Below are 21,741 nucleotides of genomic sequence, written 5' to 3'. Positions count from 1 at the left end.
CTGTTTCAGCCCCTCTGATTCTCGCCCTCTGTTTCAGCCCCTCTGTTTCAGCCCTCTGTTTCTCGCCCTCTGTTCAGCCCCCCTGTTTCTCGCCCTCTGTTTCAGCCCCTCTGTTTCAGCCCCTCTGTTTCAGCCCGTCTGTTTCAGCCCCTCCGTTTCAGCCCCTCTGTTTCTCGCCCTCTGTTTCAGCCTCTCTGTTTCGCGCTCTCTGTTTCAGCCCCTCTGTTTCAGCCCCTCTGTTTCTCGGCCTCTGATTCTGCCCCTCTGTTTTTCGCCCTCTGTTTCAGCCCCTCTGATTCAGCCCCTCTGTTTCACCCCTCTTAATCAGCCCCTCTGATTCAGCCCCTCTGTTTCAGCCCCTCTGTTTCAGCCCCTCTGTTTCTCGCCCTCTGTTTCAGCCCCTCTGTTTCTCACCGTCTGTTTCAGCCCCTCTGTTTCTCACCCTCTGTTTCTCGCCCACTGTTTCAGCCCCTCTGTTTCTCGCCCTCTGTTTCAGCCCCTCTGTTTCAGCACCTCTGTTTCTCGCCCTCTGTTTCAGCCCCTCTGTTTCTCGCCCTCTGTTTCAGCCCCTCTGTTTCTCGCCCTCTGATTCATCCCCTCTGTTTCTTGCCCTCTGTTTCAGCCCCTCTGTTTCTCGCCCTCTGTTTCAGCCCCTCTGTTTCTCGCCGTCTGTTCAGCCCCCCTGTTTCTCGCCCTCTGTTTCAGCCTCTCTGTTTCTCGCCCTCTGTTTCAGCCCCTCTGTTTCAGCCCCTCTGTTTCAGCTCCTCTATTTCAGCCCCTCTGTTTCTCGCCCTCTGTTTCAGCCCCTCTGTTTCTCGCCCTCTGTTTCAGCCCCTCTGTTTCAGCCCTTCTGTTTCAGCCCCTCTGTTTCAGCCCCTCTGTTTCTCGCCCTCTGATTCATCCCCTCTGTTTCTCACCCTCTGTTTCTGCCCCTCTGTTTCTCGCCCTCTGTTTCAGCCCCTCTGTTTCAGCCCCTCTGTTTCAGCCCCTCTGTTTCAGTCCCTCTGTTTCTCGCCCTCTGTTTCAGCCCCTCTGTTTCTCGACCACTGTTTCAGCCCCTCTGATTCAGCCCCTCTGTTTCTCGCCCTCTGTTTCAGCCCCTCTGTTTCTCGCCCTCTGTTTCAGACCCTCTGTTTCAGCCCCTCTGTTTCTCGCCCACTGTTTCAGCCCCTCTGTTTCTCACCCTCTGTTTCAGCGCCACTGTTTCTCGCCCTCTGTTTCAGCGCCTCTGTTTCTCGCCGTCTGTTTCAGCCCATCTATTTCTCGCCCTCTGTTTCAGCCCCTCTGTTTCAGCCCCTCTGTTTCAGCCCCTCTGTTTCAGCCCCTCTGTTTCTCGCCCTCTGTTTCAGCCCCTCTGTTTCTCGCCCTCTGTTTCAGCCCCTCTGATTCTCGCCCTCTGTTTCAGCCTCTCTGTTTCAGCCCCTCTGTTTCAGTCCCCCTGTTTCTCGCCCTCTGTTTCTCGTCCTCTGTTTCAGCCCCTCTGTTTCAGCCCCTCTGTTTCAGTCCCTCTCTTTCTCGCCCTCTGTTTCAGCCTCTCTGTTTCTCGCCCTGTGTTTCAGCCCCTCTGTTTCTCGCCCTCTGATTCAGCCCCTCTGTTTCTCGTCCCTGTTTCAGCCCATCTGATTAAGCCCCTCTGTTTCAGCCCCTCTGATTCAGCCCCTCTGTTTCAGCCCCTCAGTTTCAGCCCCTCTGTTTAATCCCCTCAGTTTCTCGCCCTCTGTTTCTCACCCTCTGTTTCTCGCCCTCTGTTTCAGCCCCTCTGTTTTTCGCCCTCTGTTTCAGCCCCTCTGTTTCTCGCCCTCTGTTTCAGTCTCTCTGTTTCAGCCCGTCTGTTTCAGCCCCTCTGTTTCAGCCCCCTGTTTCTCGCACTCTGTTTCTCGCCCTCTGTTTCAGCCCCTCTGTTTCTCGCCCCTGTTTCAGCCCATCTGATTCAGCCCCTCTGTTTCAGCCCCTCTGATTCAGCCCCTCTGTTTCAGCCCCTCTGTTTCAGACCCTCTGTTTCATCCCCTCTGTTTCTCGCCCTCTGTTTCTCACCCTCTGTTTCTCGCCCTCTGTTTCAGCCCCTCTGTTTTTCGCCCTCTGTTTCAGCCCCTCTGTTTCTTGCCCTCTGTTTCAGGCTCTCTGTTTCAGCCCCTCTGTTTCAGCCCCTCTGTTTCTCGCCTTCTGTTTCTCGCCCTCTGTTTCAGCCCCTCTGTTTCTCGCCCTCTGTTTCAGCCCCTCTATTTCAGCCCCTCTGATTCTGCCCCTCTGATTCAGCCCCTCTGTTTCTCGCCCTCTGTTTCAGCCCCTCTTTTTCAGCCCTTCTGTTTCAGCCCCTCTGTTTCAGCCCCTCTGTTTCTCGCCCTCTGTTTCAGCCCCTCTATTTCTCGCCCTCTGTTTCTGCCCCTCTGTTTCTCGCCCTCTGTTTCAGCCCCTCTGTTTCAGCCCCTCTGTTTCAGCCCCTCTGTTTCAGCCCCTCTGTTTCTCGCCCAATGTTTCTGCCCCTCTGATTTAGCACCTCTGATCAGCCCCTCTGTTTCAGCCACACTGTTTCTCGCCCTCTGTTTCAGCCCCTCTGTTTCGCGCTCTCTGTTTCAGCCCCTCTGTTTCAGCCACTCTGTTTCTCGCCCTCTGTATCTGCCCCTCTGTTTCTCGCTCTCTGTTTCAGCCCCTCTGTTTCTCGCCCTCTGTTTCAGCCCCTCTGATTCAGCCCCTCTGTTTCAGCCCCTCTGAATCAGCCCCTCTGATTCAGCCCCTCTGTTTCTCGCCCTCTGTTTCTGCCCCTCTGATTTAGCCCCTCTGTTTCAGCCCCTCTGTTTCAGCCCCTCTGTTCCTCGCCCTCTGTTTCAGCCCCTCTGTTTCGCGCTCTCTGTTTCAGCCCCTCTGTTTCAGCCACTCTGTTTCTCGCCCTCTGTTTCTGCCCCTCAGTTTCTCGCCCTCTGTTTCAGCCACTCTGTTTCTCGCCCTCTGTTTCAGCCCCTCTGTTTCGCGCTCTCTGTTTCAGCCCCTCTGTTTCAGACCCTCTGTTTCTCGCCCTCTGTTCAGCCCCCCTGTTTCTCGCCCTCTGTTTCAGCCTCTCTGTTTCTCGCCCTCTGTTTCAGCCCCTCTATTTCAGCCCCTCTGTTTCAGCTCCTCTATTTCAGCCCCTCTGTTTCTCGCCCTCTGTTTCAGCCCCTCTGTTTCTCGCCCTCTGTTTCAGCCCCTCTGTTTTAGCCCTTCTGTTTCAGCCCCTCTGTTTCAGCCCCTCTGTTTCTCGCCCTCTGATTCATCCCCTCTGTTTCTCACCCTCTGTTTCTGCCCCTCTGTTTCTCGCCCTATGTTTCAGCACCTCTGTTTCAGCCCCTCTGTTTCAGCCCCTCTGTTTCAGCCCCTCTGTTTCTCGCCCTCTGTTTCAGCCCCTCTGTTTCTCGCCCTCTGTTTCAGCCCCTCTGTTTCTCGCCCACTGTTTCAGCCCCTCTGATTCAGCCCCTCTGTTTCTCGTCCTCTGTTTCAGCCCCTCTGTTTCTCGCACTCTGTTTCAGACCCTCTGTTTCAGCCCCTCTGTTTCTCGCCCTCTGTTTCAGCCCCTCTGTTTCTCGCCCTCTGTTTCTGCCCCTCTGATTTAGCCCCTCTGTTTCAGCCCCTCCGTTTCAGCCCCTCTGTTTCTCGCCCTCTGTTTCAGCCTCTCTGTTTCGCGCTCTCTGTTTCAGCCCCTCTGTTTCAGCCCCTCTGTTTGTCGGCCTCTGATTCTGCCCCTCTGTTTTTCGCCCACTGTTTCAGCCCCTCTGATTCAGCCCCTCTGTTTCACCCCTCTGAATCAGCCCCTCTGATTCAGCTCCTCTGTTTCAGCCCCTCTGTTTCAGCCCCTCTGTTTCTCGCCCTCTGTTTCAGCCCCTCTGTTTCTCACCGTCTGTTTCAGCCCCTCTGTTTCTCACCCTCTGTTTCTCGCCCACTGTTTCAGCCCCTCTGTTTCTCGCCCTCTGTTTCAGCCCCTCTGTTTCAGCACCTCTGTTTCTCGCCCTCTGTTTCAGCCCCTCTGTTTCTCGCCCTCAGTTTCAGCCCCTCTGTTTCTCACCCTCTGATTCATCCCCTCTGTTTCTCGCCCTCTGTTTCTGCCCCTCTGTTTCTCACCCTCTGTTTCAGCCCCTCTGTTTCAGCCCCTTTGTTTCAGCCCCTCTGTTTCAGCCCCTGTGTTTCTCGCCCCCTGTTTCAGCCCGTCGGTTTCTCGCCCTCAGTTTCTGCCCCTCTGATTTAGCCCCTCTGTTTCAGCCCCTCTGTTTTAGCCCCTCTGTTTCTTGCCCTCTGTTTCAGCCCCTCTGTTTCGCGCTCTCTATTTCAGCCCCTCTGTTTCAGCCACTCTGTTTCTCGCCCTCTATTTCTGCCCCTCTGTTTCTCGCCCTCTGTTTCAGCCCCTCTGATTCAGCCCCTCCGATTCAGCCCCTCTGAATCAGCCCCTCTGTTTCTCGCCCTCTGTTTCAGCCCCTCTATTTCAGCCCCTCTGATTCAGCCCCTCTGATTCAGCCCCTCTGATTCTCGCCCTCTGTTTCAGCCGCTCTGTTTCAGCCCTTCTGTTTCAGCCCCTCTGTTTCAGCCCCTCTGTTTCTCGCCCTCTGATTCATCCCCTCTGTTTCTCACCCTCTGTTTCTTCCCCTCTGTTTCTCGCCCTCTGTTTCAGCCCCTCTGTTTCAGCCCCTCTGTTTCAGCCCCTCTGTTTCAGTCCCTCTGTTTCTCGCCCTCTGTTTCAGCCCCTCTGTTTCTCGACCACTGTTTCAGCCCCTCTGATTCAGCCCCTCTGTTTCTCGCCCTCTGTTTCAGCCCCTCTGTTTCTCGCCCTCTGTTTCAGACCCTCTGTTTCAGCCCCTCTGTTTCTCGCCCACTGTTTCAGCCCCTCTGTTTCTCACCCTCTGTTTCAGCGCCACTGTTTCTCGCCCTCTGTTTCAGCGCCTCTGTTTCTCGCCCTCTGTTTCAGCCCATCTATTTCTCGCCCTCTGTTTCAGCCCCTCTGTTTCAGCCCCTCTGTTTCAGCCCCTCTGTTTCAGCCCCTCTGTTTCTCGCCCTCTGTTTCAGCCCCTCTGTTTCTCGCCCTCTGTTTCAGCCCCTCTGATTCTCGCCCTCTGTTTCAGCCTCTCTGTTTCAGCCCCTCTGTTTCAGTCCCCCTGTTTCTCTCCCTCTGTTTCTCGTCCTCTGTTTCAGCCCCTCTGTTTCAGCCCCTCTGTTTCAGTCCCTCTCTTTCTCGCCCTCTGTTTCAGCCTCTCTGTTTCTCGCCCTGTGTTTCAGCCCCTCTGTTTCTCGCCCTCTGATTCAGCCCCTCTGTTTCTCGTCCCTGTTTCAGCCCATCTGATTAAGCCCCTCTGTTTCAGCCCCTCTGATTCAGCCCCTCTGTTTCAGCCCCTCAGTTTCAGCCCCTCTGTTTAATCCCCTCAGTTTCTCGCCCTCTGTTTCTCACCCTCTGTTTCTCGCCCTCTGTTTCAGCCCCTCTGTTTTTCGCCCTCTGTTTCAGCCCCTCTGTTTCTCGCCCTCTGTTTCAGTCTCTCTGTTTCAGCCCGTCTGTTTCAGCCCCTCTGTTTCAGCCCCCTGTTTCTCGCACTCTGTTTCTCGCCCTCTGTTTCAGCCCCTCTGTTTCTCGCCCCTGTTTCAGCCCATCTGATTCAGCCCCTCTGTTTCAGCCCCTCTGATTCAGCCCCTCTGTTTCAGCCCCTCTGTTTCAGACCCTCTGTTTCATCCCCTCTGTTTCTCGCCCTCTGTTTCTCACCCTCTGTTTCTCGCCCTCTGTTTCAGCCCCTCTGTTTTTCGCCCTCTGTTTCAGCCCCTCTGTTTCTTGCCCTCTGTTTCAGGCTCTCTGTTTCAGCCCCTCTGTTTCAGCCCCTCTGTTTCTCGCCTTCTGTTTCTCGCCCTCTGTTTCAGCCCCTCTGTTTCTCGCCCTCTGTTTCAGCCCCTCTATTTCAGCCCCTCTGATTCTGCCCCTCTGATTCAGCCCCTCTGTTTCTCGCCCTCTGTTTCAGCCCCTCTTTTTCAGCCCTTCTGTTTCAGCCCCTCTGTTTCAGCCCCTCTGTTTCTCGCCCTCTGTTTCAGCCCCTCTGTTTCTCGCCCTCTGTTTCTGCCCCTCTGTTTCTCGCCCTCTGTTTCAGCCCCTCTGTTTCAGCCCCTCTGTTTCAGCCCCTCTGTTTCAGCCCCTCTGTTTCTCGCCCAATGTTTCTGCCCCTCTGATTTAGCACCTCTGATCAGCCCCTCTGTTTCAGCCACACTGTTTCTCGCCCTCTGTTTCAGCCCCTCTGTTTCGCGCTCTCTGTTTCAGCCCCTCTGTTTCAGCCACTCTGTTTCTCGCCCTCTGTATCTGCCCCTCTGTTTCTCGCTCTCTGTTTCAGCCCCTCTGTTTCTCGCCCTCTGTTTCAGCCCCTCTGATTCAGCCCCTCTGTTTCAGCCCCTCTGAATCAGCCCCTCTGATTCAGCCCCTCTGTTTCTCGCCCTCTGTTTCTGCCCCTCTGATTTAGCCCCTCTGTTTCAGCCCCTCTGTTTCAGCCCCTCTGTTCCTCGCCCTCTGTTTCAGCCCCTCTGTTTCGCGCTCTCTGTTTCAGCCCCTCTGTTTCAGCCACTCTGTTTCTCGCCCTCTGTTTCTGCCCCTCAGTTTCTCGCCCTCTGTTTCAGCCACTCTGTTTCTCGCCCTCTGTTTCTGCCCCTCAGTTTCTCGCCCTCTGTTTCAGCCCCTCTGTTTCAGCCCCTCTGTTCCTCGCCCTCTGTTTCAGCCCCTCTGTTTTGCGCTCTCTGTTTCAGCCCCTCTGTTTCAGCCACTCTGTTTCTCGCCCTCTGTTTCTGCCCCTCAGTTTCTCGCCCTCTGATTCAGACCCTCTGTTTCAGCCCCTCTGAATCAGCCCCTCTGTTTCTCGCCCTCTGTTTCAGCCCCTCGCTTTCAGCCCCTCTGATTCAGCCCCTCTGTTTCAGCCCCTCTGTTTCTCGCCCTCTGTTTCAGCCCCTCTGTTACAGCCCTTCTGTTTCAGCCCCTCTGTTTCAGCCCCTCTGTTTCTCGCCCTCTGTTTCATCTCCTCTGTTTCTCGCCCTCTGTTTCTGCCCCTCTGTTTCTCGCATTCTGTTTCAGACCCTCTGTTTCAGCCCCTCTGTTTCAGCCCCTCTGTTTCAGCCCCTCTGTTTCTCGCCCTCTGTTTCAGCCCCTCTGTTTCTCGACCTCTGTTTCAGCCCCTCTGTTTCTCGCCCACTGTTTCAGTCCCTCTGATTCAGCCCCTCTGTTTCTCGCCCTCTGTTTCAGTCCCTCTGTTTCTCGCCCTCTGTTTCTCGCCCACTGTTTCAGCCCCTCTGTTTCTCGCCCTCTGTTTCATCCCCTCTGTTTCTCGCCCTCTGTTTCAGCCCCTTTGTTTCAGCCCCTCTGTTTCAGCCCCTCTGTTTCAGACCCTCTGTTTCTCGCCCTCTGTTTCAGCCCCTCTGTTTCTCGCCCTCTTTTTCAGCCCCTCTGTTTCTCGCCCTCTGTTTCAGCCCCTCTGTTTCTCGCCCTCTGTTTCAGCCCCTCTGTTTCTCGCCCTCTGTTTCAGCCTATCTGATTCAGCCCCTCTGTTTCAGCCCCTCTGATTCAGCCCCTCTGTTTCAGCCCCTCTGTTTCAGACCCGCTGTTTCAGCCGCTCTGTTTCATCCCCTCTGTTTCTCGCCCTCTGTTTCTCACCCTCTGTTTCTCGCCCTCTGTTTCAGCCCCTCTGTTTTTCGCCCTCTGTTTCAGCCCCTCTGTTTCTCGCCCTCTGTTTCAGGCTCTCTGTTTCAGCCCGGCTGTTTCAGCCCCTCTGTTTCTGCCCCTCTGTTTCTCGCCCGCTGTTTCAGCCCCTTTGTTTCTCGCCCTCTGTTTCAGCCCTTCTGTTTCAGCCCCTCTGTTTCAGGCCCTCTGTTTCAGCCCCTCTGTTTCTCGCCCTCTGTTTCAGCCCCTCTGTTTCAGACCCTCTGCTCTGTTTCAGCCCTTCTGTTTCTCGACCTCTGTTTCAGCCCATCTATTTCTCGCCCTCTGTTTCAGCCCCTCTGTTTCAGCCCCTCTGTTTCAGCCCCTCTGTTTCAGCCCCTCTGTTTCTCGCCCTCTGTTTCAGCCCCTCTGTTTCAGCCCCTCTGTTTCAGCCGCTCTGTTTCAGTCCCTCTGTTTCTCGCCCTCTGTTTCTCCCCCTCTGTTTCAGCCCCTCTGTTTCTCGCCCTCTGTTTCATCCCCTCTGTTTCTCGCCCTCTGTTTCAGCCCCTCTGTTTCAGCCCGTCTGTTTCAGCCCCTCTGTTTCAGCCCCTCTGTTTCTCGCCCTCAGTTTCAGCTCCTCTGTTTCTCGCCCTCTGTTTCTGCCCCTCTGATTTAGCCCCTCTGTTTCAGCTCCTCTGTTTCAGCCACTCTGTTTCTCGCCCTCTTTTTCAGCCTCTCTTTTCGCGCTCTCTGTTTCAGCCCCTCTGTTTCAGCCCCTCTGTTTCTCGCCCTCTGTTTCACCCCTCTGAATCAGCCCCTCTGTTTCTCACCCTCTGTTTCTCGCCCTCTGTTTCAGCCCCTCTGTTTCTCGCCCTCTGTTTCAGCCCCTCTGTTTCAGCACCTCTGTTTCTCGCCCTTTGTTTCAGCCCCTCTGTTTCTCGCCCTCTGTTTCAGCCCCTCTGTTTCAGCCCCTCTGTTTCTCGCCCTCTGTTTCAGGCCCTCTGTTTCTCGCCCTCTGTTTCAGCCCCTCTGTTTCTCGCCCTCTGTTTCAGCCCCTCTGTTTCAGCCCCTCTGTTTCAGCCCTTCTGTTTCAGCCCCTCTGTTTCAGCCCCTCTGTTTCAGCCCCTCTGTTTCTCGCCCACTGTTTCAGCCCGACTGATTCAGCCCCTCAGTTTCTCGCCCTCTGTTTCAACAACTCTGTTTCTCGCCCTCCGTTTCAGCCCCTCTGTTTCAGCCCCTCTGTTTCTCGCCCTCTGTTTCAGCCCCTCTGTTTCTCACCCTCTGTTTCAGCGCCTCTGTTTCTCGCCCTCTGTTAGAGCCCATCTATTTCTCGCCGTCTGTTTCAGCCCCTCTGTTTCAGCCCCTCTGTTTCAGCGCTCATTTTTAAGCCCCTCTGTTTCTCGCCCTCTGTTTCATCCCCTCTGTTTCTCGCCCTCTGTTTCAGCCCCTCTGTTTCAGCCCCTCTGTTTCAGTCCCTCTGTTTCTCGCCCTCTGATTCTCGCCCTCTGTTTCAGCCCCTCTGTTTCAGCCCCTCTGTTTCAGTCCCTCTGTTCCTCGCCCTCTGTTTATCGCCCTCTGTTTCAGCCCCTCTGTTTCTCGCCCTCTGTTTCATCCCCTCTGTTTCTCGCCCTCTGTTTCAGCACCTCTGCTTCAGCCCCTCTGTTTCAGCCCCTCTGTTTCAGACCCTCTGTTTCTCGCCCTCTGTTTCAGTCCCTCTGTTTCTCGCCCTCTTTTTCAGCCCCTCTGTTTCTCGCCCTCTGTTTCAGCCTCTCTGTTTCTCACCCTCTGTTTCAGCCCCTCTATTTCCGCCCCTCTGTTTCAGCCCCTCTGTTTCAGCCCCTCTGTTTCTCGCCCTCTGTTTAAGCCCCGCTGTTTCTCGCCCTCTGTTTCAGCCCCTCTGTTTCTCGCCCCTGTTTCAGCCCATCTAATTCAGCCCCTCTGTTTCAGCCCCTCTGATTCAGCCCCTCTGTTTCAGCCCCTCTGTTTCAGCCCCTCTGTTTCAGCCCCTCTGTTTCATCCCCTCTGTTTCTCGCCCTCTGTTTCTCACCCTCTGTTTCTCGCCCTCAGTTTCAGACCCTCTGTTTTTCACCGTCTGTTTCAGCCCCTCTGTTTCTCGCCCTCTGTTTCAGGCTCTCTGTTTCAGCCCGTCTGTTTCAGCCCCTCTGTTTCAGCCCCTCTGTTTCTCGCCCTCTGTTTCTCGCCCGCTGTTTCAGCCCCTTTGTTTCTCGCCCTCTGTTTCAGGCCCTCTGTTTCAGCCCCTCTGTTTCAGCCCCTCTGTTTCTCGCCTTCTGTTTCTCGCCCTCTGTTTCAGGCCCTCTGTTTCTCGCCCTCTGTTTCAGCCCCTCTATTTCAGCCCCTCTGATTCTGCCCCTCTGTTTCAGCCCCTCTGTTTCTCGCCCTCTGTTTCAGCCCCTCTGTTTCAGCCCTTCTGTTTCAGCCCCTCTGTTTCAGCCCCTCTGTTTCTCGCCCTCTGATTCATCCCCTCTGTTTCTCGCCCTCTGTTTCAGACCCTCTGTTTCTCGCCCTCTGTTTCATCCCCTCTGTTTCTCGCCCTCTGTTTCAGCCCCTCTGTTTCAGCCCGTCTGTTTCAGCCCCTCTGTTTCAGCCCCTCTGTTTCTCGCCCTCAGTTTCAGCTCCTCTGTTTCTCGCCCTCTGTTTCTGCCCCTCTGATTTAGCCCCTCTGTTTCAGCTCCTCTGTTTCAGCCACTCTGTTTCTCGCCCTCTTTTTCAGCCTCTCTTTTCGCGCTCTCTGTTTCAGCCCCTCTGTTTCAGCCCCTCTGTTTCTCGCCCTCTGTTTCACCCCTCTGAATCAGCCCCTCTGTTTCTCACCCTCTGTTTCTCGCCCTCTGTTTCAGCCCCTCTGTTTCTCGCCCTCTGTTTCAGCCCCTCTGTTTCAGCACCTCTGTTTCTCGCCCTTTGTTTCAGCCCCTCTGTTTCTCGCCCTCTGTTTCAGCCCCTCTGTTTCAGCCCCTCTGTTTCTCGCCCTCTGTTTCAGGCCCTCTGTTTCTCGCCCTCTGTTTCAGCCCCTCTGTTTCTCGCCCTCTGTTTCAGCCCCTCTGTTTCAGCCCCTCTGTTTCAGCCCTTCTGTTTCAGCCCCTCTGTTTCAGCCCCTCTGTTTCAGCCCCTCTGTTTCTCACCCACTGTTTCAGCCCGACTGATTCAGCCCCTCAGTTTCTCGCCCTCTGTTTCAACAACTCTGTTTCTCGCCCTCCGTTTCAGCCCCTCTGTTTCAGCCCCTCTGTTTCTCGCCCTCTGTTTCAGCCCCTCTGTTTCTCACCCTCTGTTTCAGCGCCTCTGTTTCTCGCCCTCTGTTAGAGCCCATCTATTTCTCGCCGTCTGTTTCAGCCCCTCTGTTTCAGCCCCTCTGTTTCAGCGCTCATTTTTAAGCCCCTCTGTTTCTCGCCCTCTGTTTCATCCCCTCTGTTTCTCGCCCTCTGTTTCAGCCCCTCTGTTTCAGCCCCTCTGTTTCAGTCCCTCTGTTTCTCGCCCTCTGATTCTCGCCCTCTGTTTCAGCCCCTCTGTTTCAGCCCCTCTGTTTCAGTCCCTCTGTTCCTCGCCCTCTGTTTATCGCCCTCTGTTTCAGCCCCTCTGTTTCTCGCCCTCTGTTTCATCCCCTCTGTTTCTCGCCCTCTGTTTCAGCACCTCTGCTTCAGCCCCTCTGTTTCAGCCCCTCTGTTTCAGACCCTCTGTTTCTCGCCCTCTGTTTCAGTCCCTCTGTTTCTCGCCCTCTTTTTCAGCCCCTCTGTTTCTCGCCCTCTGTTTCAGCCTCTCTGTTTCTCACCCTCTGTTTCAGCCCCTCTATTTCCGCCCCTCTGTTTCAGCCCCTCTGTTTCAGCCCCTCTGTTTCTCGCCCTCTGTTTAAGCCCCGCTGTTTCTCGCCCTCTGTTTCAGCCCCTCTGTTTCTCGCCCCTGTTTCAGCCCATCTAATTCAGCCCCTCTGTTTCAGCCCCTCTGATTCAGCCCCTCTGTTTCAGCCCCTCTGTTTCAGCCCCTCTGTTTCAGCCCCTCTGTTTCATCCCCTCTGTTTCTCGCCCTCTGTTTCTCACCCTCTGTTTCTCGCCCTCAGTTTCAGACCCTCTGTTTTTCACCGTCTGTTTCAGCCCCTCTGTTTCTCGCCCTCTGTTTCAGGCTCTCTGTTTCAGCACCTCTGTTTCAGCCCCTCTGTTTCAGCCCCTCTGTTTCTCGCCCTCTGTTTCTCGCCCGCTGTTTCAGCCCCTTTGTTTCTCGCCCTCTGTTTCAGGCCCTCTGTTTCAGCCCCTCTGTTTCTCGCCTTCTGTTTCTCGCCCTCTGTTTCAGGCCCTCTGTTTCTCGCCCTCTGTTTCAGCCCCTCTATTTCAGCCCCTCTGATTCTGCCCCTCTGTTTCAGCCCCTCTGTTTCTCGCCCTCTGTTTCAGCCCCTCTGTTTCAGCCCTTCTGTTTCAGCCCCTCTGTTTCAGCCCCTCTGTTTCTCGCCCTCTGATTCATCCCCTCTGTTTCTCACCCTCTGTTTCTGCCCCTCTGTTTCTCGCCCTATGTTTCAGCACCTCTGTTTCAGCCCCTCTGTTTCAGCCCCTCTGTTTCAGCCCCTCTGTTTCTCGCCCTCTGTTTCAGCCCCTCTGTTTCTCGCCCTCTGTTTCAGCCCCTCTGTTTCTCGCCCACTGTTTCAGCCCCTCTGATTCAGCCCCTCTGTTTCTCGTCCTCTGTTTCAGCCCCTCTGTTTCTCGCACTCTGTTTCAGACCCTCTGTTTCAGCCCCTCTGTTTCTCGCCCTCTGTTTCAGCCCCTCTGATTCTCGCCCTCTGTTTCAGCCCCTCTGTTTCAGCCCTCTGTTTCTCGCCCTCTGTTCAGCCCCCCTGTTTCTCGCCCTCTGTTTCAGCCCCTCTGTTTCAGCCCCTCTGTTTCAGCCCGTCTGTTTCAGCCCCTCCGTTTCAGCCCCTCTGTTTCTCGCCCTCTGTTTCAGCCTCTCTGTTTCGCGCTCTCTGTTTCAGCCCCTCTGTTTCAGCCCCTCTGTTTCTCGGCCTCTGATTCTGCCCCTCTGTTTTTCGCCCTCTGTTTCAGCCCCTCTGATTCAGCCCCTCTGTTTCACCCCTCTTAATCAGCCCCTCTGATTCAGCCCCTCTGTTTCAGCCCCTCTGTTTCAGCCCCTCTGTTTCTCGCCCTCTGTTTCAGCCCCTCTGTTTCTCACCGTCTGTTTCAGCCCCTCTGTTTCTCACCCTCTGTTTCTCGCCCACTGTTTCAGCCCCTCTGTTTCTCGCCCTCTGTTTCAGCCCCTCTGTTTCAGCACCTCTGTTTCTCGCCCTCTGTTTCAGCCCCTCTGTTTCTCGCCCTCTGTTTCAGCCCCTCTGTTTCTCGCCCTCTGATTCATCCCCTCTGTTTCTTGCCCTCTGTTTCAGCCCCTCTGTTTCTCGCCCTCTGTTTCAGCCCCTCTGTTTCTCGCCGTCTGTTCAGCCCCCCTGTTTCTCGCCCTCTGTTTCAGCCTCTCTGTTTCTCGCCCTCTGTTTCAGCCCCTCTGTTTCAGCCCCTCTGTTTCAGCTCCTCTATTTCAGCCCCTCTGTTTCTCGCCCTCTGTTTCAGCCCCTCTGTTTCTCGCCCTCTGTTTCAGCCCCTCTGTTTCAGCCCTTCTGTTTCAGCCCCTCTGTTTCAGCCCCTCTGTTTCTCGCCCTCTGATTCATCCCCTCTGTTTCTCACCCTCTGTTTCTGCCCCTCTGTTTCTCGCCCTCTGTTTCAGCCCCTCTGTTTCAGCCCCTCTGTTTCAGCCCCTCTGTTTCAGTCCCTCTGTTTCTCGCCCTCTGTTTCAGCCCCTCTGTTTCTCGACCACTGTTTCAGCCCCTCTGATTCAGCCCCTCTGTTTCTCGCCCTCTGTTTCAGCCCCTCTGTTTCTCGCCCTCTGTTTCAGACCCTCTGTTTCAGCCCCTCTGTTTCTCGCCCACTGTTTCAGCCCCTCTGTTTCTCACCCTCTGTTTCAGCGCCACTGTTTCTCGCCCTCTGTTTCAGCGCCTCTGTTTCTCGCCGTCTGTTTCAGCCCATCTATTTCTCGCCCTCTGTTTCAGCCCCTCTGTTTCAGCCCCTCTGTTTCAGCCCCTCTGTTTCAGCCCCTCTGTTTCTCGCCCTCTGTTTCAGCCCCTCTGTTTCTCGCCCTCTGTTTCAGCCCCTCTGATTCTCGCCCTCTGTTTCAGCCTCTCTGTTTCAGCCCCTCTGTTTCAGTCCCCCTGTTTCTCGCCCTCTGTTTCTCGTCCTCTGTTTCAGCCCCTCTGTTTCAGCCCCTCTGTTTCAGTCCCTCTCTTTCTCGCCCTCTGTTTCAGCCTCTCTGTTTCTCGCCCTGTGTTTCAGCCCCTCTGTTTCTCGCCCTCTGATTCAGCCCCTCTGTTTCTCGTCCCTGTTTCAGCCCATCTGATTAAGCCCCTCTGTTTCAGCCCCTCTGATTCAGCCCCTCTGTTTCAGCCCCTCAGTTTCAGCCCCTCTGTTTAATCCCCTCAGTTTCTCGCCCTCTGTTTCTCACCCTCTGTTTCTCGCCCTCTGTTTCAGCCCCTCTGTTTTTCGTCCTCTGTTTCAGCCCCTCTGTTTCTCGCCCTCTGTTTCAGTCTCTCTGTTTCAGCCCGTCTGTTTCAGCCCCTCTGTTTCAGCCCCCTGTTTCTCGCACTCTGTTTCTCGCCCTCTGTTTCAGCCCCTCTGTTTCTCGCCCCTGTTTCAGCCCATCTGATTCAGCCCCTCTGTTTCAGCCCCTCTGATTCAGCCCCTCTGTTTCAGCCCCTCTGTTTCAGACCCTCTGTTTCATCCCCTCTGTTTCTCGCCCTCTGTTTCTCACCCTCTGTTTCTCGCCCTCTGTTTCAGCCCCTCTGTTTTTCGCCCTCTGTTTCAGCCCCTCTGTTTCTTGCCCTCTGTTTCAGGCTCTCTGTTTCAGCCCCTCTGTTTCAGCCCCTCTGTTTCTCGCCTTCTGTTTCTCGCCCTCTGTTTCAGCCCCTCTGTTTCTCGCCCTCTGTTTCAGCCCCTCTATTTCAGCCCCTCTGATTCTGCCCCTCTGATTCAGCCCCTCTGTTTCTCGCCCTCTGTTTCAGCCCCTCTTTTTCAGCCCTTCTGTTTCAGCCCCTCTGTTTCAGCCCCTCTGTTTCTCGCCCTCTGTTTCAGCCCCTCTATTTCTCGCCCTCTGTTTCTGCCCCTCTGTTTCTCGCCCTCTGTTTCAGCCCCTCTGTTTCAGCCCCTCTGTTTCAGCCCCTCTGTTTCAGCCCCTCTGTTTCTCGCCCAATGTTTCTGCCCCTCTGATTTAGCACCTCTGATCAGCCCCTCTGTTTCAGCCACACTGTTTCTCGCCCTCTGTTTCAGCCCCTCTGTTTCGCGCTCTCTGTTTCAGCCCCTCTGTTTCAGCCACTCTGTTTCTCGCCCTCTGTATCTGCCCCTCTGTTTCTCGCTCTCTGTTTCAGCCCCTCTGTTTCTCGCCCTCTGTTTCAGCCCCTCTGATTCAGCCCCTCTGTTTCAGCCCCTCTGAATCAGCCCCTCTGATTCAGCCCCTCTGTTTCTCGCCCTCTGTTTCTGCCCCTCTGATTTAGCCCCTCTGTTTCAGCCCCTCTGTTTCAGCCCCTCTGTTCCTCGCCCTCTGTTTCAGCCCCTCTGTTTCGCGCTCTCTGTTTCAGCCCCTCTGTTTCAGCCACTCTGTTTCTCGCCCTCTGTTTCTGCCCCTCAGTTTCTCGCCCTCTGTTTCAGCCACTCTGTTTCTCGCCCTCTGTTTCTGCCCCTCAGTTTCTCGCCCTCTGTTTCAGCCCCTCTGTTTCAGCCCCTCTGTTCCTCGCCCTCTGTTTCAGCCCCTCTGTTTTGCGCTCTCTGTTTCAGCCCCTCTGTTTCAGCCACTCTGTTTCTCGCCCTCTGTTTCTGCCCCTCAGTTTCTCGCCCTCTGATTCAGCCCCTCTGTTTCAGCCCCTCTGAATCAGCCCCTCTGTTTCTCGCCCTCTGTTTCAGCCCCTCGCTTTCAGCCCCTCTGATTCAGCCCCTCTGTTTCAGCCCCTCTGTTTCTCGCCCTCTGTTTCAGCCCCTCTGTTTCAGCCCCTCTGTTTCAGCCCCTCTGTTTCAGCCCCTCTGTTTCTCGCCCTCTGTTTCAGCCCCTCTGTTTCTCGACCTCTGTTTCAGCCCCTCTGTTTCTCGCCCACTGTTTCAGTCCCTCTGATTCAGCCCCTCTGTTTCTCGCCCTCTGTTTCAGCCCCTCTGTTTCTCGCCCTCTGTTTCAGCCCCTCTGTTTCAGCCCCTCTGTTTCAGCCCCTCTGTTTCTCGCCCTCTGTTTCAGCCCCTCTGTTTCTCGCCCTCTGTTTCAGCGCCTCTGTTTCTCGCTCTCTGTTTCAGCACATCTATTTCTCTCCCTCTGTTTCAGCCCCTCTGTTTCAGCCCCTCTGTTTCAGCCCCTCTGTTTCATCCCCTCTGTTTCAGCCCCTCTGTTTCTCGCCCTCTGTTTCAGCCCCTCTGTTTCTCGCCCTCTGGTTCAGCCCCTCTGTTTCAGCCCCTCTGTTTCAGTTCCTCTGTTCCCCCCCCTGTTTCTCGCCTTCTGTTTCAGCCCCTCTGTTTCAGCCCCTCTGTTTCAGTCCCTCTGTTTCTCGCCCTCTGTTTCTCGCCCACTGTTTCAGCCCCTCTGTTTCTCGCCCTCTGTTTCATCCCCTCTGTTTCTCGCCCTCTGTTTCAGCCCCTTTGTTTCAGCCCCTCTGTTTCAGCCCCTCTGTTTCAGACCCTCTGTTTCTCGCCCTCTGTTTCAGCCCCTCTGTTTCTCGCCCTCTTTTTCAGCCCCTCTGTTTCTCGCCCTCTGTTTCAGCCCCTCTGTTTCTCGCCCTCTGTTTCAGCCCCTCTGTTTCTCGCCCTCTGTTTCAGCCTATCTGATTCAGCCCCTCTGTTTCAGCCCCTCTGATTCAGCCCCTCTGTTTCAGCCCCTCTGTTTCAGACCCGCTGTTTCAGCCGCTCTGTTTCATCCCCTCTGTTTCTCGCCCTCTGTTTCTCACCCTCTGTTTCTCGCCCTCTGTTTCAGCCCCTCTGTTTTTCGCCCTCTGTTTCAGCCCCTCTGTTTCTCGCCCTCTGTTTCAGGCTCTCTGTTTCAGCCCGGCTGTTTCAGCCCCTCTGTTTCTGCCCCTCTGTTTCTCGCCCGCTGTTTCAGCCCCTTTGTTTCTCGCCCTCTGTTTCAGCCCTTCTGTTTCAGCCCCTCTGTTTCAGGCCCTCTGTTTCAGCCCCTCTGTTTCTCGCCCTCTGTTTCAGCCCCTCTGTTTCAGACCCTCTGCTCTGTTTCAGCCCTTCTGTTTCTCGACCTCTGTTTCAGCCCATCTATTTCTCGCCCTCTGTTTCAGCCCCTCTGTTTCAGCCCCTCTGTTTCAGCCCCTCTGTTTCAGCCCCTCTGTTTCTCGCCCTCTGTTTCAGCCCCTCTGTTTCAGCCCCTCTGTTTCAGCCGCTCTGTTTCAGTCCCTCTGTTTCTCGCCCTCTGTTTCTCCCCCTCTGTTTCAGCCCCTCTGTTTCTCGCCCTCTGTTTCATCCCCTCTGTTTCTCGCCCTCTGTTTCAGCCCCTCTGTTTCAGCCCGTCTTTTTCAGCCCCTCTGTTTCAGCCCCTCTGTTTCTCGCCCTCAGTTTCAGCTCCTCTGTTTCTCGCCCTCTGTTTCTGCCCCTCTGATTTAGCCCCTCTGTTTCAGCTCCTCTGTTTCAGCCACTCTGTTTCTCGCCCTCTTTTTCAGCCTCTCTTTTCGCGCTCTCTGTTTCAGCCCCTCTGTTTCAGCCCCTCTGTTTCTCGCCCTCTGTTTCACCCCTCTGAATCAGCCCCTCTGTTTCTCACCCTCTGTTTCTCGCCCTCTGTTTCAGCCCCTCTGTTTCTCGCCCTCTGTTTCAGCCCCTCTGTTTCAGCACCTCTGTTTCTCGCCCTTTGTTTCAGCCCCTCTGTTTCTCGCCCTCTGTTTCAGCCCCTCTGTTTCAGCCCCTCTGTTTCTCGCCCTCTGTTTCAGGCCCTCTGTTTCTCGCCCTCTGTTTCAGCCCCTCTGTTTCTCGCCCTCTGTTTCAGCCCCTCTGTTTCAGCCCCTCTGTTTCAGCCCTTCTGTTTCAGCCCCTCTGTTTCAGCCCCTCTGTTTCAGCCCCTCTGTTTCTCGCCCACTGTTTCAGCCCGACTGATTCAGCCCCTCAGTTTCTCGCCCTCTGTTTCAACAACTCTGTTTCTCGCCCTCCGTTTCAGCCCCTCTGTTTCAGCCCCTCTGTTTCTCGCCCTCTGTTTCAGCCCCTCTGTTTCTCACCCTCTGTTTCAGCGCCTCTGTTTCTCGCCCTCTGTTAGAGCCCATCTATTTCTCGCCGTCTGTTTCAGCCCCTCTGTTTCAGCCCCTCTGTTTCAGCGCTCATTTTTAAGCCCCTCTGTTTCTCGCCCTCTGTTTCATCCCCTCTGTTTCTCGCCCTCTGTTTCAGCCCCTCTGTTTCAGCCCCTCTGTTTCAGTCCCTCTGTTTCTCGCCCTCTGATTCTCGCCCTCTGTTTCAGCCCCTCTGTTTCAGCCCCTCTGTTTCAGTCCCTCTGTTCCTCGCCCTCTGTTTATCGCCCTCTGTTTCAGCCCCTCTGTTTCTCGCCCTCTGTTTCATCCCCTCTGTTTCTCGCCCTCTGTTTCAGCACCTCTGCTTCAGCCCCTCTGTTTCAGCCCCTCTGTTTCAGACCCTCTGTTTCTCGCCCTCTGTTTCAGTCCCTCTGTTTCTCGCCCTCTTTTTCAGCCCCTCTGTTTCTCGCCCTCTGTTTCAGCCTCTCTGTTTCTCACCCTCTGTTTCAGCCCCTCTATTTCCGCCCCTCTGTTTCAGCCCCTCTGTTTCAGCCCCTCTGTTTCTCGCCCTCTGTTTAAGCCCCGCTGTTTCTCGCCCTCTGTTTCAGCCCCTCTGTTTCTCGCCCCTGTTTCAGCCCATCTAATTCAGCCCCTCTGTTTCAGCCCCTCTGACTCAGCCCCTCTGTTTCAGCCCCTCTGTTTCAGCCCCTCTGTTTCAGCCCCTCTGTTTCATCCCCTCTGTTTCTCGCCCTCTGTTTCTCACCCTCTGTTTCTCGCCCTCAGTTTCAGACCCTCTGTTTTTCACCGTCTGTTTCAGCCCCTCTGTTTCTCGCCCTCTGTTTCAGGCTCTCTGTTTCAGCCCGTCTGTTTCAGCCCCTCTGTTTCTCGCCCTCTGTTTCTCGCCCGCTGTTTCAGCCCCTTTGTTTCTCGCCCTCTGTTTCAGGCCCTCTGTTTCAGCCCCTCTGTTTCAGCCCCTCTGTTTCTCGCCTTCTGTTTCTCGCCCTCTGTTTCAGGCCCTCTGTTTCTCGCCCTCTGTTTCAGCCCCTCTATTTCAGCCCCTCTGATTCTGCCCCTCTGTTTCAGCCCCTCTGTTTCTCGCCCTCTGTTTCAGCCCCTCTGTTTCAGCCCTTCTGTTTCAGCCCCTCTGTTTCAGCCCCTCTGTTTCTCGCCCTCTGATTCATCCCCTCTGTTTCTCACCCTCTGTTTCTGCCCCTCTGTTTCTTGCCCTATGTTTCAGCACCTCTGTTTCAGCCCCTCTGTTTCAGCCCCTCTGTTTCAGCCCCTCTGTTTCTCGCCCTCTGTTTCAGCCCCTCTGTTTCTCGCCCTCTGTTTCAGCCCCTCTGTTTCTCGCCCACTGTTTCAGCCCCTCTGATTCAGCCCCTCTGTTTCTCGTCCTCTGTTTCAGCCCCTCTGTTTCTCGCACTCTGTTTCAGACCCTCTGTTTCAGCCCCTCTGTTTCTCGCCCTCTGTTTCAGCCCCTCTGATTCTCGCCCTCTGTTTCAGCCCCTCTGTTTCAGCCCTCTGTTTCTCGCCCTCTGTTCAGCCCCCCTGTTTCTCGCCCTCTGTTTCAGCCCCTCTGTTTCAGCCCCTCTGTTTCAGCCCGTCTGTTTCAGCCCCTCCGTTTCAGCCCCTCTGTTTCTCGCCCTCTGTTTCAGCCTCTCTGTTTCGCGCTCTCTGTTTCAGCCCCTCTGTTTCAGCCCCTCTGTTTCTCGGCCTCTGATTCTGCCCCTCTGTTTTTCGCCCTCTGTTTCAGCCCCTCTGATTCAGCCCCTCTGTTTCACCCCTCTTAATCTGCCCCTCTGATTCAGCCCCTCTGTTTCAGCCCCTCTGTTTCAGCCCCTCTGTTTCTCGCCCTCTGTTTCAGCCCCTCTGTTTCTCACCGTCTGTTTCAGCCCCTCTGTTTCTCACCCTCTGTTTCTCGCCCACTGTTTCAGCCCCTCTGTTTCTCGCCCTCTGTTTCAGCCCCTCTGTTTCAGCACCTCTGTTTCTCGCCCTCTGTTTCAGCCCCTCTGTTTCTCGCCCTCTGTTTCAGCCCCTCTGTTTCTCGCCCTCTGATTCATCCCCTCTGTTTCTTGCCCTCTGTTTCAGCCCCTCTGTTTCTCGCCCTCTGTTTCAGCCCCTCTGTTTCTCGCCGTCTGTTCAGCCCCCCTGTTTCTCGCCCTCTGTTTCAGCCTCTCTGTTTCTCGCCCTCTGTTTCAGCCCCTCTGTTTCAGCCCCTCTGTTTCAGCTCCTCTATTTCAGCCCCTCTGTTTCTCGCCCTCTGTTTCAGCCCCTCTGTTTCTCGCCCTCTGTTTCAGCCCCTCTGTTTCAGCCCTTCTGTTTCAGCCCCTCTGTTTCAGCCCCTCTGTTTCTCGCCCTCTGATTCATCCCCTCTGTTTCTCACCCTCTGTTTCTGCCCCTCTGTTTCTCGCCCTATGTTTCAGCACCTCTGTTTCAGCCCCTCTGTTTCAGCCCCTCTGTTTCAGCCCCTCTGTTTCTCGCCCTCTGTTTCAGCCCCTCTGTTTCTCGCCCTCTGTTTCAGCCCCTCTGTTTCTCGCCCACTGTTTCAGCCCCTCTGTTTCAGCCCCTCTGTTTCTCGTCCTCTGTTTCAGCCCCTCTGTTTCTCGCACTCTGTTTCAGACCCTCTGTTTCAGCCCCTCTGTTTCTCGCCCTCTGTTCAGCCCCCCTGTTTCTCGCCCTCTGTTTCAGCCTCTCTGTTTCTCGCCCTCTGTTTCAGCCCCTCTGTTTCAGCCCCTCTGTTTCAGCTCCTCTATTTCAGCCCCTCTGTTTCTCGCCCTCTGTTTCAGCCCCTCTGTTTCTCGGCCTCTGTTTCAGCCCCTCTGTTTCAGCCCCTCTGTTTCAGCCCCTCTGTTTCAGCCCCTCTGTTTCTCGCCCTCTGATTCATCCCCTCTGTTTCTCACCCTCTGTTTCTGCCCCTCTGTTTCTCGCCCTATGTTTCAGCACCTCTGTTTCAGCCCCTCTGTTTCTGCCCCTCTGTTTCTCGCCCTATGTTTCAGACCCTCTGTTTCAGCCCCTCTGTTTCTCACCGTCTGTTTCAGCCCCTCTGTTTCTCACCCTCTGTTTCAGCCCGTCTGTTTCAGCCCCTCTGTTTCTCGCCCTCTGTTTCAGCCCCTCTGTTTCAGCACCTCTGTTTCTCGCCCTCTGTTTCAGCCCCTCTGTTTCTCGCCCTCTGTTTCAGCCCCATGTTTCTCGCCCTCTGATTCATCCCCTCTATTTCTCGCCCTCTGTTTCTGCCCCTCTGTTTCTCGCCCTCTGTTTCAGCCCCTCTGTTTCAGCCCCTCTGTTTCAGCCCCTCTGTTTCAGCCCCTGTGTTTCTCGCCCTCTGTTTCAGCCCGTCGGTTTCTCGCCCTCTGTTTCTGCCCCTCTGATTTAGCCCCTCTGTTTCAGCCCCTCTGTTTCAGCCCCTCTGTTTCTCGCCCTCTGTTTCAGCCCCTCTGTTTCGCGCTCTCTATTTTAGCCCCTCTGTTTCAGCCACTCTGTTTCTCGCCCTCTGTTTCTGCCCCTCCGTTTCTCGCCCTCTGTTTCAGCCCCTCTGATTCAGCCCCTCTGTTTCAGCCCCTCTGAATCAGCCCCTCTGTTTCTCGCCCTCTGTTTCAGCCCCTCTATTTCAGCTCCTCTGATTCAGCCCCTCTGTTTCAGCCCCTCTATTTCAGCCCCTCTGTTTCAGCCCCTCTGTTTCTCGCCCTCTGTTTCAGCCCCTCTGTTTCTCACCGTCTGTTTCAGGCCCTCTGTTTTTCACCCTCTGTTTCTCGCCCTCTGTTTCAGCCCCTCTGTTTCTCGCCCTCTGTTTCAGCCCCTCTGTTTCAGCACCTCTGTTTCTCGCCCTCTGTTTCAGACCCTCTGTTTCTCGCCCCCTGTTTCAGCCCCTCTATTTCTCGCACTCTGTTTCAGCCCCTCTGTTTCAGCCCCT

Source organism: Chiloscyllium punctatum, chromosome 22 (genome assembly GCF_047496795.1).
Source record: "Chiloscyllium punctatum isolate Juve2018m chromosome 22, sChiPun1.3, whole genome shotgun sequence".
In the NCBI taxonomy this organism is placed as follows: Eukaryota; Metazoa; Chordata; class Chondrichthyes; order Orectolobiformes; family Hemiscylliidae; genus Chiloscyllium; species Chiloscyllium punctatum.
Note: the sequence above shows the minus strand (reverse complement) of the source record.